We start from the raw sequence: 11,760 nt of genomic DNA, 5'->3' as shown, positions 1-11,760 counted from the left end.
ACTTTCAGTCGATAATATGGACGCGTCTGTGCACATTGATGCATCTTTGCTTGTGCAACTGTGGTAAAAATTTGTTACATTTGTACAGCCACTTATTCAGTAATTTTACAAAATATGCTTGGGATTTTGCTCTGGAGGACAGCAAGCAGTTGGCTGTTTTGTTTGTTGAGGTCAAGAAGAAGGAAGAAAGTTGGACACCTCACTTTAGAGCTATGGAATCTCTGTGCTGCTGCGAGTGCCGACTGATGATATCACCGCCCTTCACATGTGATGAAGCAAAAAACGTTCCTAATTTTATCTAGAGACGTTCCAAAAATCTGACCGTTCTCATTCAAGTCACATGACCACATATCAGATATCCCATCTAGGACCATATATGAAAGTGACTCAAATCCGATCTGAAAAAAATTGGATTCCTGTGTTCAGACAGTCATATAAAAAAGATCTCATCAAATTGTATATTCAGCATCAGTGTGCGCGTATACTGTTTTCTATAACATATCGACCACGTGTGTGTAGTGAAGCATTTTTTTTTTACTGTGTGTCCAAGTGTAGTGACTGTTCTTTAGGAACTGTACTGCAACAACTTTACGGCCTCCGTGAAGAATTTTTTTTTTAAAGGTTATACTGTAGCAGCGCAAAAGATGAATCTGTTTAGAGGAGTGATTCTGTTTCCATTGTGTTTGTGTGTGTGTATGGACGTCGTCCTACACAGTAACCCCCTTGCTACTGCTTCTTTCCTCTTATAACACCAGTTCCTTTTAAAAGTAAGGTGCAGGTTAATCAGTTTTATTTTAACTTTATATTTTCTATTAATTATTTTTATATAAATATTTTTGGGCTGTTTGAACAAATCCAATGTTTTCATAATTTCTTATATATATATATATATATATATATATATATATATATATATATATATATATATATATATATATATAGGCATTTGGCAGACACTCTTATCCAGAGCGATTTACATTTCTATCTCATTATACATCTGAGCAGTTGAGGGTTAAGGGTCTTGCTCAAGGGCCCAACAGTGGCAACTTGATGGTTGTGGGGTTTGAACCTGGGACCTGTGTGTGTGTGCGTGTGTGTATACACTACCGCTCAAAAGTTTTTGATCACTTTCTTCAGGCCGTTCCAGATTTTTTAAAATTTCTTTCTACATTGTAAAGCAAAGCTGAAGACGTCCAAAATATGCAATAATCTTTGAACAGTTGATATTGAGATGTATCTGCTACTTATGCTCCATAAAGTCTTCATAATGGCTCTAATCTAAGGTGATGTTAATAGATGATTTCTGAGGCTAGTAACTCTAAATGAACTTCTCCTCTGCAGCAGAGGTACATTTTGGTCTTGCTTTCCTCCATGAGAGCCAGTTTCATGATGGTGCTTGATGGGATAGTGGGATAGAAATACACTTGGCAATATTGTTTTTGCAACTATTTCAGAACAGCTGTCCTCCATGGCTTAAAATAACAACTGAATGTTGTTGTTGTTGTTGTTACATAATTACCTAATTCCATATGTGTTATTTTATATTTTTGAAATCTCCAATATTGTGGAAACTGTAGAAAAAATAAATTACTAACCAAAAAAAAGAAAATTGAAAGTAATCCTATATATATATATATATATATATATATATAAATTAACAAAGGTATTAATATATTTTGACATATTTATGTGAAAATTAAGCAATAAAAAGAAAAAAAGAAAGCACAAAAAGTATTAAGCAGCTTTCATTTCCAGTTTTTTAATCATACAGAAAATCTGTGGATAAGAAGAGAATTGCCATATGTGAGAGAATTATTGATGTCTCAAAGAGAAAATGTGAAAGGGAAATGGAGAGAATATGTCTTTCATCATCCTCCCTTCTTCTTTAGCTAAGCCAGATCTGAGAGAACTGTTCAGCCAAAAGCTAATCGAAAAGTCGTGAAAAGAGAAAGGACGAGAATAAAATTGGCAACACTGCGTAATCTGTCCTTTGCTTTTAAATTTGCCTTTTGTGCTGATCCAGGACAATCTTTACATACTAGCGATTAATATATATATATATATATATATATATATATATATATATATATATATATATATATATATATACAATAGTGTTACACATCTTTGTGTCAGTTGACTGTCAGCTTCTATATACATAATGACAAACTATAAAAGTGACCAGGACATACATGCACAATTGATATAATTGTGACAATGTGTTTTTACAGAACTCAATAACAATCATTTATTTTATTTTACAATGTAATGGCTTTTAATTTTTTTTATTTAATTTTATTTTTTTACAAACCTTAATACTGGCTCTTCCGAAATGTTGAGATGTTACTTCAAGTTAGAAGTATCAATATATTTTCAAGGGAAAAAAAATTCTGAAAAAGTCACATAAAATTATTTTTTGTGTGTGGTGGAGCCACATGTGGCATTAGATCCCTTATATCTCTCATGGTAAGTAATGAAGCAATCAAAAGCAATGCTACTTAAAGTCGAAGTGTTATCTAGTTGTAGAGATGGCTTAATCAGGTTATGTTCAACACTTTTTTTTAAATATTATATAGTGACAATACATGCTCTATTCATAAGTTTAGCACAATTTTAAATAAAAAAAAAACATTTCTACATTTTTACAGCTGAAAATCTGACAGAAGAATGGAGTTTATTTTAACAGAAAAGGGACACTAAATTTGTATTTCTAAATTGTTTAATGCTTAAATAGGTTTGCTCATAAATACGTTTACTTCAATTTTACTGTATTTATTGTATTTATTTTAATTTAACTGTACTTAACATAACTGTTTTAGTAGAAATAAGGAAACAGTTATGAAAAATTAACACTATGATAAAATACATGGTATCATGGCATTTTATTAATTAGATTTTAAACGCAACCATCCGGACAGGTTCACGAGATATAAAAGTAAAACTATTAATGGCATTTTACTTTTTTTTTATGTTTTTTAATCTATATACACATCTACATTTAATACTTACATTTGTCACATAACCAACTGCAGCCTCTCAAGCTATTATCACTTTACATTTAAGAAAGTGGGAAAAAAACACATTTGATCTAAGGTGTCCCTGGTTTTAAGCGCTTCTCTAACCAAATACACTCACTGTATCAGGAGATTTAATATTGTCTGTGTTGAATGCCATAGTGATTTTTTCCCCCGAATGTTTATGCCATTAAATTTTTATCCTGTCCATTATCTAATATTACTGCTGGTTGAATCAAGCTTACTGTAGCTGCAAACAGCTCTTAGGACAGTTTGGGATACACATTCGACCACATCAGCAGTTCTTAGGCATCGTATGACATTTTGAAGGAGATGAGGATTTGTTAGATACTCTAAATCAATGATTTAAATAGTGGGTTTAACCAGGCAGAGTCCAGTTTCAAACCAGTCAAGCTAAGCGTGTAGGTTCAGAAAAAAAAACTCCACCACTGAACACTGGTAAAAACACACAGGCAGCTTGGATAGACAGGACACTTGTAATTTCATCTATAGTCAAGAGATTTTAAGTACTATAATATTTTTTAAATCTCCAACATGTGTTCAACATGGAAAGAAAAAAGAGAGGAAGGCTGTTTGAAGGTCAGACGGTTGTTACTGAACATACTGCATCGTAACATCACTTTAGTCTCAGCAAAAGAACATCTCTTGGTCGACTTTTAGCTCAATGGCAGTTAAAAAGGGTGAAAAGTACCAGTTCTGACAAATGGGGGACTAATATGGATTCAGTTCCCCCATTCATCCACAAAAACCTATTAAAGAATTTTTGTCAAAACACTAAATATATCGTTGCTAAATTATTTCATTGATAAATATTATGCTGAATTAATAATAAAAAAAAAAATTGTACTACGAACTCCTGTACACCTGAACCTTCATACAAAAAAAAAAAAGTGATCAGAAACTGTCATCGTCTCTAGAAATGACCCAAAATGATGTGAAAAACCAAAAAATAAAACATTAAGTGAGCAACAATTCTGTGGAAACAGAAAAAACATTTTACAACAGTGGTGAGCAGAAAAGCTTCTCAGCATACACAATCATATCAAACCGTGAGGTGGATAAGCTACAACATGTTTTTGACTACTTTCAGCTAACATGTAATCTATAATAACTCAAATTAGAAAAGCATCTCAGAACACAATATCATAAACACTGAGGTGTATTGGGTAGAACAGCAGAAGACCGCACTGGATTCTACTCCTGTAACAGACTCAACCAAACTAGACAGTTAAATATTTATCTTTATAAATAATTATATATAATGCAAATAAATATTTTTGTTCAGTTCAGTTTCGGGAAGTCTGCACTCATGATGGCATCAGATTCCTGTTCTTGGCTAAAACTGTAGAACATGAAATTGTCTATTCTAGCCCATAGACCTCAAGGTTCGACGTGTGTCTTGACTTGCTTTTCTTTTTTGAATTACTATAGATTTCCTGTCAGCACTAATCAGTCTGGTCATTTTCCTTTGATCTTTTTCACCAATAAGGTGTTTTAGCATGCACATCCTCTTCTTTCTTCTCTCTCTCTCTCTCCCTCTTATTTTTTTCACCATCCTAGGGCACAAGGCAGGGTACACACCCTGGACAGGGTGCCAATCCATCACGTGCCAATCCATCACAGGGCACACACACACACACACACACACACACACACACACTATTTACTATTTGAGAACACTAATTAGCTTATCCTGTGTGTCTTTGTACTGTGGGAGAAACTGAAGTACCAGGAGAAAACACACCAAGTCCAACGAGAACATGTAAACTCCATGCACACAAACATGAGGTGGGAATCGAACCTTTGATCCTGGTGATTTGAGGCCACAGTGCTAACTGTTATGTGTGAAAATCATTGTGGATCAGAAGTTTTTGAAATACTCATACCACCCTATCTAGCATGAACAACTATACTATGGTTCAAGTCATTAACATCATATTTTGTTTACGTGAATGTTAACTAAAGTTTGTTTTAGTTTATGTATTTGCATAATTGCATGCATTGTGTTGCTGCCACGTAACTCCATGTAACAGAAGGAGTGTGTGTATTTGTATTAAATTGGGTGTATAATGTGTGTCTTAATTTGTTTCCAATACAACAAAAGGTACCCTGACTGAAATGTAGTCTCAGACTTCAGATAAAGAGTTACATTACGTGGCACACATTGCATCAAACAGGATCTGAATGGATACTCATTCGCTAATCACTTATCTAAGAAGACTAAGGGCACATGACGGGGTACACCCTGGATGGGATGCCAATCCATACCACACATACACAGACACACACTCACATCCTTAATTTACACAATACAGGCAATTTCGGGATCCCAATTAGCATAATGGATTAGTGTCGCCTTGCACCTACAGGGTCCAAGATTCCAGCTTCGGGGGCGGTGTGCAAAGAGTTTGCATGTCTGGTCCGTGCTTGATGGGTTCCCTCTGGGTACTCCGGTTTCCTCCCACAGTCCAATGTCATGCAGATTAGGCTGATGTTGCTAAATTTCCTGTAGTGCGTGAATGTTGACCAGAGGTCCTACCAAACGGGAATACATAAAATGGTCACCATTGGAGTTGGACTACAAGGGTTCCTAGATGGATAGATGGACGGCAAGAACACGCACACAGACCCAGGGAGGGAATCGAACCCAGACCCTGGAGGTGTGAGGCGACAGTGCTAACCACTAAACACTGGTTTATTTTACTGCTGTTCCAAGAAAAGCTTAGAAAATAAATAAATGAAACATTAGCAAGAACCGAAAAAGACGGCTTTGTCGTCTAGACCGTTTTACAGCCCTGAAAGTTAAAAGGAATCAACTTCAGGCTCGAAAACGAAGTTTTGGCCACAGAGAGTGGAAATACCAGATGTTTTTCTCTTCTTGAGAAAAGCTGTTGTTGTTTTGATTCTTTTTCTCGTGACAGCAGCACTGTGGCTCGGTCCTGCTGTAAGTCAGCACAATAACACCACCAGGTGTAGAACTGTGAGAAGCTCCAGGGCAAACGTTCAGCTACGACAAAGATGTTTTAATCCAGGTATCATTTATTAATATTATTTTTATTTATTTTTTTCGTTTTGAAGTAACACCTTAACACAGAACACTTGTACACAAACAACTTCTAAGAGTGTTTATTAACAAACACTTCTTGACATGTTGCCCCTATCGACAACACCGACAAGTTGTCTTTTGACCCGAACTTCACCCTAATCTGGACACCAAGGTCAAGTCCCGAACAGAACCTAAACTGTGTCTCAGGAGAGCACGCGCTGCTCCGTCCCAAACGGGGATACTGCGCTAGAGGAAGAAGAAGAAGAAAAAAAAGAAAAACGCTTTATCTCGTGTAGTCAAAATAGCCAGGAGGCGATGACGCAGACCCCGGAGGTTTAGTTCATTAGTATCAGTGCTAGTACATTCTGTGTAGTACTGTACAGTACAGTGTGTGTGTGTGTGTGTGTGTGTGTGTGTGTGTGTGTGTGACACAGTTCACAGCTCCGTCCCGCGCGGACCTTTCCTTTCATAAAGTCGCGTGCCGTGTAATGCTGACTTACCGTTAGGAGAGAAACAAGTCCAGCGGTGTGTGTGAAAACTCCCTCCTCTTGCGCCAGTGCTGATGGTCTAACATTAATGCACTTGTGAAGAAAAGGCAAAAAAACAAACAAACAAAAAAAAAGCTTCCAGGCGTCAGAGTGAGCTCAAAAGCTGAACGCCAGCAAGTTTTTACTAAAACACTCCTGCAGGTCGAGAGAGAGAGAGAGAGAGAGAGAATGAATTCATGCTCTCTTAGGGTATGTTCTCACTGCAGGCGAAAGTGCCCCAATCTGAAGTTTTTATTGTTCTTGGTGAATTTTTTTTTCTATGTAACTCAGATCTATCTTTTGTACTTACAATCTGTTCTTTTAATTACATTTTATTTCTCCAGCATTTCTAACAACGGTCCTTGTCACTGCTTTACAGAATTAAACATGTATGGAAATGTATAGTATAAGGGCGCAGTGAATTAGTGGTCAGCACTGTCGCCTCGCACCTTCAGGTTCACCTCCGGGTTCGATTCCTTCCTCAGGGCTGTGTTCGTGGAGTTTACATGTTCTTCCTGTACCTGGTGGGTTTCTGCCGGGTGTTCCGGTCGCCTCCCACAGAAAGTGTGTGTGCCCTGTGATAGATTGATACCCTGTCCAGGTTCTACCCTGCTTTGTGCCCTAGGTCTCCTGGCTAGGTTCCAGTCCCTCCAGTATAATTGAAAAGGTGGTATAGACTATGAGTAAATTAGAACATGTGTACACTAATTGTTCACGCATGGAACCATGACAAAAGCCCATTTACTTCCTTATTGGTCAAAAATAGACTTTTTAGAAAATAATTGTGAAATTTCACTGCGAGTGTGGATAAGATAAGGGTGATGTGATCATATCTTCTGGTTGTAGTGAAGACTCTGTTCTGACTGCTGCATTCTGGAGGTTGTTTATGCACTCAGTAGAACATAGTAGATCTTTTCAATTCTGATTTGGACCACTTCCAGACTGGTCAGTTTTTTTGTTTTTTTTTGTCAGTGAGATCTGACTAACGAACAGACTAGTTAGAACCAAACAAGAGGCTGAATAATGTCGACTTTTTACAGCACACTTGAACGGATTATGTAACACATTGTTTCTTTGTGCATGCAGGACAGTTTAGGAGCATGACCACTTTAGACTCATGTCACATACAAGTCACATTTTTAACAGCCTAAAAATATTTTTTAACAAAAAAAAATCAGTCAGGGGCTTTTTGGTGTGAACGTTGCCTTACCCTTACCATTTTCGGAATACCCTTTTGGCTGTAACTGAAATAAGGTAATAAATATTGATCCTAGTATCACCATTTATGGTATACAACAAGCATCATGTTCGAAACCATTTATAGAATAGTAATAGAAATAGTACTTTTCCATAGTAATTAATATATACACACAATATGGCACATGACCTTTCCTGGAAAGCACATCCAATAAGTTTGTATTAAAATGCATATTTAAATATTACTTTATTGATTTACTTGCAGAACATTTTAACCTCCTTCATATTCGTAGGTTGATGAAACATCAAAATAAAAAATAATTAAAAAAAAAACTCGAAAAAATGAGAGGGATTTGGAAAATACAATAGCCTGACAGCAGTGTGCACACCCTTTTATAATGGAGCATAACAGTGCTCAAAATTAGCCAATCACATTTGGGCGTTTGTTCAAAAGTAATTATCATACACCTGTCATCAATGAACTCATTCTGATTAGCCCCAAATAAAATTCAGTTGTTTTTGTAGGAGTTTCTTTTCTGCTTCTTAACTTTATTTAACTGCTAAAGTCATGGTCAACAAAAGCTTATGAAGAACTTATGAACTTACTTATACTCATTATTAAGAACTATATCTCAGGAAAATGATACACCATGAAACACTATGAAGGCCATCAATAACAAAACATGTTATGTGACTGAGGAAGAACTCTTTGGTCATAATTTTAAAAGATAAACATGGTGCAAAAACAAGACAGCTTATCACCTAACGACCACCAGACACAATGTAAAGCATGGTGGTGGTAGTATCATATTATGGGGCTGCTTTTTATTAACTAGGACTGGGGATCTGTTCAGGATAGAGAGAATCATATATAACTCCATACAACAATATACTTTTACACAAAACCTGCAGACCACAAAACCTTTTAGACATCTGAAAATTCAAAGCACAAAATCCAAGAAAAAACAATATCAATATTTTACCAAGGCCCAGTCAAAGCACAAATTAAAATTTTATCAAAACCTGTGGAATTACATGAAGAGGGTTGCACACAGAAGATCCCTTTGCAAAATTTCTATCCCAAAAAAGAGCAAATGCTGTACTACAAGCAAGAACTGCCTTAACAAAGTATTAGTTAAATGGTGTGCGCATTAACTGTATGCAACCAAGTTGCACTTTTTCTGTTATTTATTTATTTCTTCCATACAGCATGTATATAAGAGGCATTGTCAAAGCGGGACTTGTGATGAAATTTCTTGTGAATGAAGGCATAAAACCTTTTGATCTCTTCAGAAGGCACAATAAAGTGATGAAAATCTTAGCTGCAGTAAAGCATTTACATGGTACGGTCCTTTTAAAGAAGGTTGTAGGTCCATGAATGATGATCCCAGCCAAGTTGGCTCGGAGCCCTCTGTAGTCGGTCTCATGAAAACGGCCTTGTTTGATTGGTGTAAGTGTTCTGTTTTTTGCATGATCTCATACTGCCCACTGCACCACTTGCACGTTACAGGAACTTGGCTGGGAGGTAATGTCACAATATATATGCACAGTATGTATGCCAACACCTGGCTTCAGTAAAGCTACAAAAACAAATACTATGATACTCCAGGTACAGTATATTAGCAAATGTGCTTTTATAAATTTAGATTGTTCTTAAATTGCAGTTTTTTAATCAAACCTGAAGTAAGCACTACTTTTGATTGTTTTATACTTTTCTACAATCTACTGCTTTCCTATATAGCAGGTTAAAATTATACACCACTTCTAGTGGCAAACTTATTTTGGCTACACTCTTTAGAATAGTAGTATGCGGTTTAGGACATAGCCCTGGTCAGCAATGAGCTATTAAAAAAAGCCAATTCAAATATTACATTTTTGACATTCCCTTAAACAGTACTTTGGTCAACTTTTTTTCCAAGAATGTTTCCGTGTTACAAGCCACATCATTTTCAGAACATGCCTGACTATCTGGTGTAAAATTAGCCCCTTGGCCTGGGGAACAATATGGTGAAGTTACAGGACAGGACACACTCTCCTAGTGTTGAGCTTAGTGGAGGGTGTAGCTCTCAGCGTTGTCACTGAGGGGTGTTTTCTATGAAAGCCAAGTTATTTTAGCTCCAGACGTGTTTACATTTCTGTGGTCTAGTCTCGAACTTTCCCTCTTTCTCTCTTTTTTTTCTTCTCGTTTTTCAGTGCACAGCAGCAGGAGAGCGGCAGCGCAGTCCCTGCTGCATCAGACATTCCTCTGGTCTGCCAGAGGCAGAAAGATAGAATATAAGAGAAGCACACAGGGGAAAAGCAAGTGTGTGAGAAAGAGACAGAGAGAGAGATGTCAGCAAAAACACATAGTATGCTCCCAACCACCCAGCAGTGAGTATACACACTCATACATATACACATATACATGTCTCAGCTTCACTTCACTCTCTGAAGGGATGCACACTCTGTTAAACTTTCAATAATGTACATTTTTTTAATAGTGATGTATCGCTCAATGTGAAATTTTTGCAGGTTATGTTGAATAAATAAAAGATTCAATAGATATGCATTTTTAACCCTGAGTCACCGCTCACCAGATGGGAATTCATCAACTCTGTTCTGAGATGAATACATTTTCACTTGAGGCTCACCAGTAAAGACAACCTAATCTATATCCAGCACATCTGTAACATATTATTATGGACAAGGTTTTTGACCCATTTGCCTTTACTAAGAAAAAGAACAGAAAACCCACTGACAGAAATTTTATCATTGATATGTGAGAGCAGATTTTGAAGTGTTGAAATAGAAGACAATTCTATAACACAGATTTAAAGTTATTAAATAAATATATAAAGTAAATATATATAACGATAAGACATAGGAGTAAATATTTTATTTATATATAAATTATTTAAATATATAAATATTTATTCATATGTAGCCCTGTCAACTTTGCAATAATACCTTTTCTTTTTGTCCTAAATGTTTAATTTATACTGTTAATGAAAATGATTGCACACCTTTTTACTTACAAATTTACTGATTAAGGTACTTTGTAAAATGAATACATTATTATTATTATTCATTCATTTATTCATTTATCTTCTATACCGCTTGTCCTGTGTACAGAGTCGCGGGGACCTGGAGACCTCTCCGAGGAGAATTTGGGTACACCCTGGATAGGGTGCCAATCCATTACAGGGCACAAGAACATACACACTCTTTCACACACTTGGGGTCAGTTCGCCCAATATGCAAGTCTTTGAACTGTGGGAGGAAACCGAAGTACCCGAGGAAATCTACCAAGCACAGGGAGAACAAGCAAACTCCATGAACATAGACCCGAGGCAGGAATCAAACCCAGACCCTGAAGGTGCAAGTCGACATTCATTATAACCACTAACCATTGTTTATTATTAAAATAATTTTTTTTAATTAATGTGTTCATTTATTTCAAAAAGCAACCAAATTCCACTGATGGGTTGCGTCAAGAAAGGCATCCAGCTTAAAACCTGTGGCAAGTTGTATGTGGATCAGATGGTCTGCTGTGGCGAACCCTTGATGGGAGCAGCAGAAAGAACAACATAATACCAACATATAATAATAATAATGACATATTATTAGATCCTTTCTGTGTTTCATTAAATAGATAAAATGTACAGCAGTTACACATAGTAACCAAGTTTGATCCAAAGCTCGGGTTACGGTCCTTGTGGAGTGCTCCCTGTATGTTCTCCCTGTGTAAAGTTCCTGTGGAATTTACCAATAACATGTCCATTTGAAGTTTAAAAAACTATATGTTACAATTTTTCAATTGAATGGGCATAGGTGGTAGATTTCCCACCCCAACCTCAGCCACTGTGCCATGATGCAGTGCCGGTTCCAAGCCCGTATAAAATGGAAGGGGTTGCGTCAGGAAGGTCTGACGGGAGATAAGGTAAACAACAACACTGTTTTTCTAATTAAATGTGGA

The sequence above is a fragment of the Clarias gariepinus genome, chromosome 17 (genome assembly GCF_024256425.1).
Source record: "Clarias gariepinus isolate MV-2021 ecotype Netherlands chromosome 17, CGAR_prim_01v2, whole genome shotgun sequence".
Classification (NCBI taxonomy): Eukaryota; Metazoa; Chordata; class Actinopteri; order Siluriformes; family Clariidae; genus Clarias; species Clarias gariepinus.
This window is presented reverse-complemented; position numbering follows the sequence as displayed.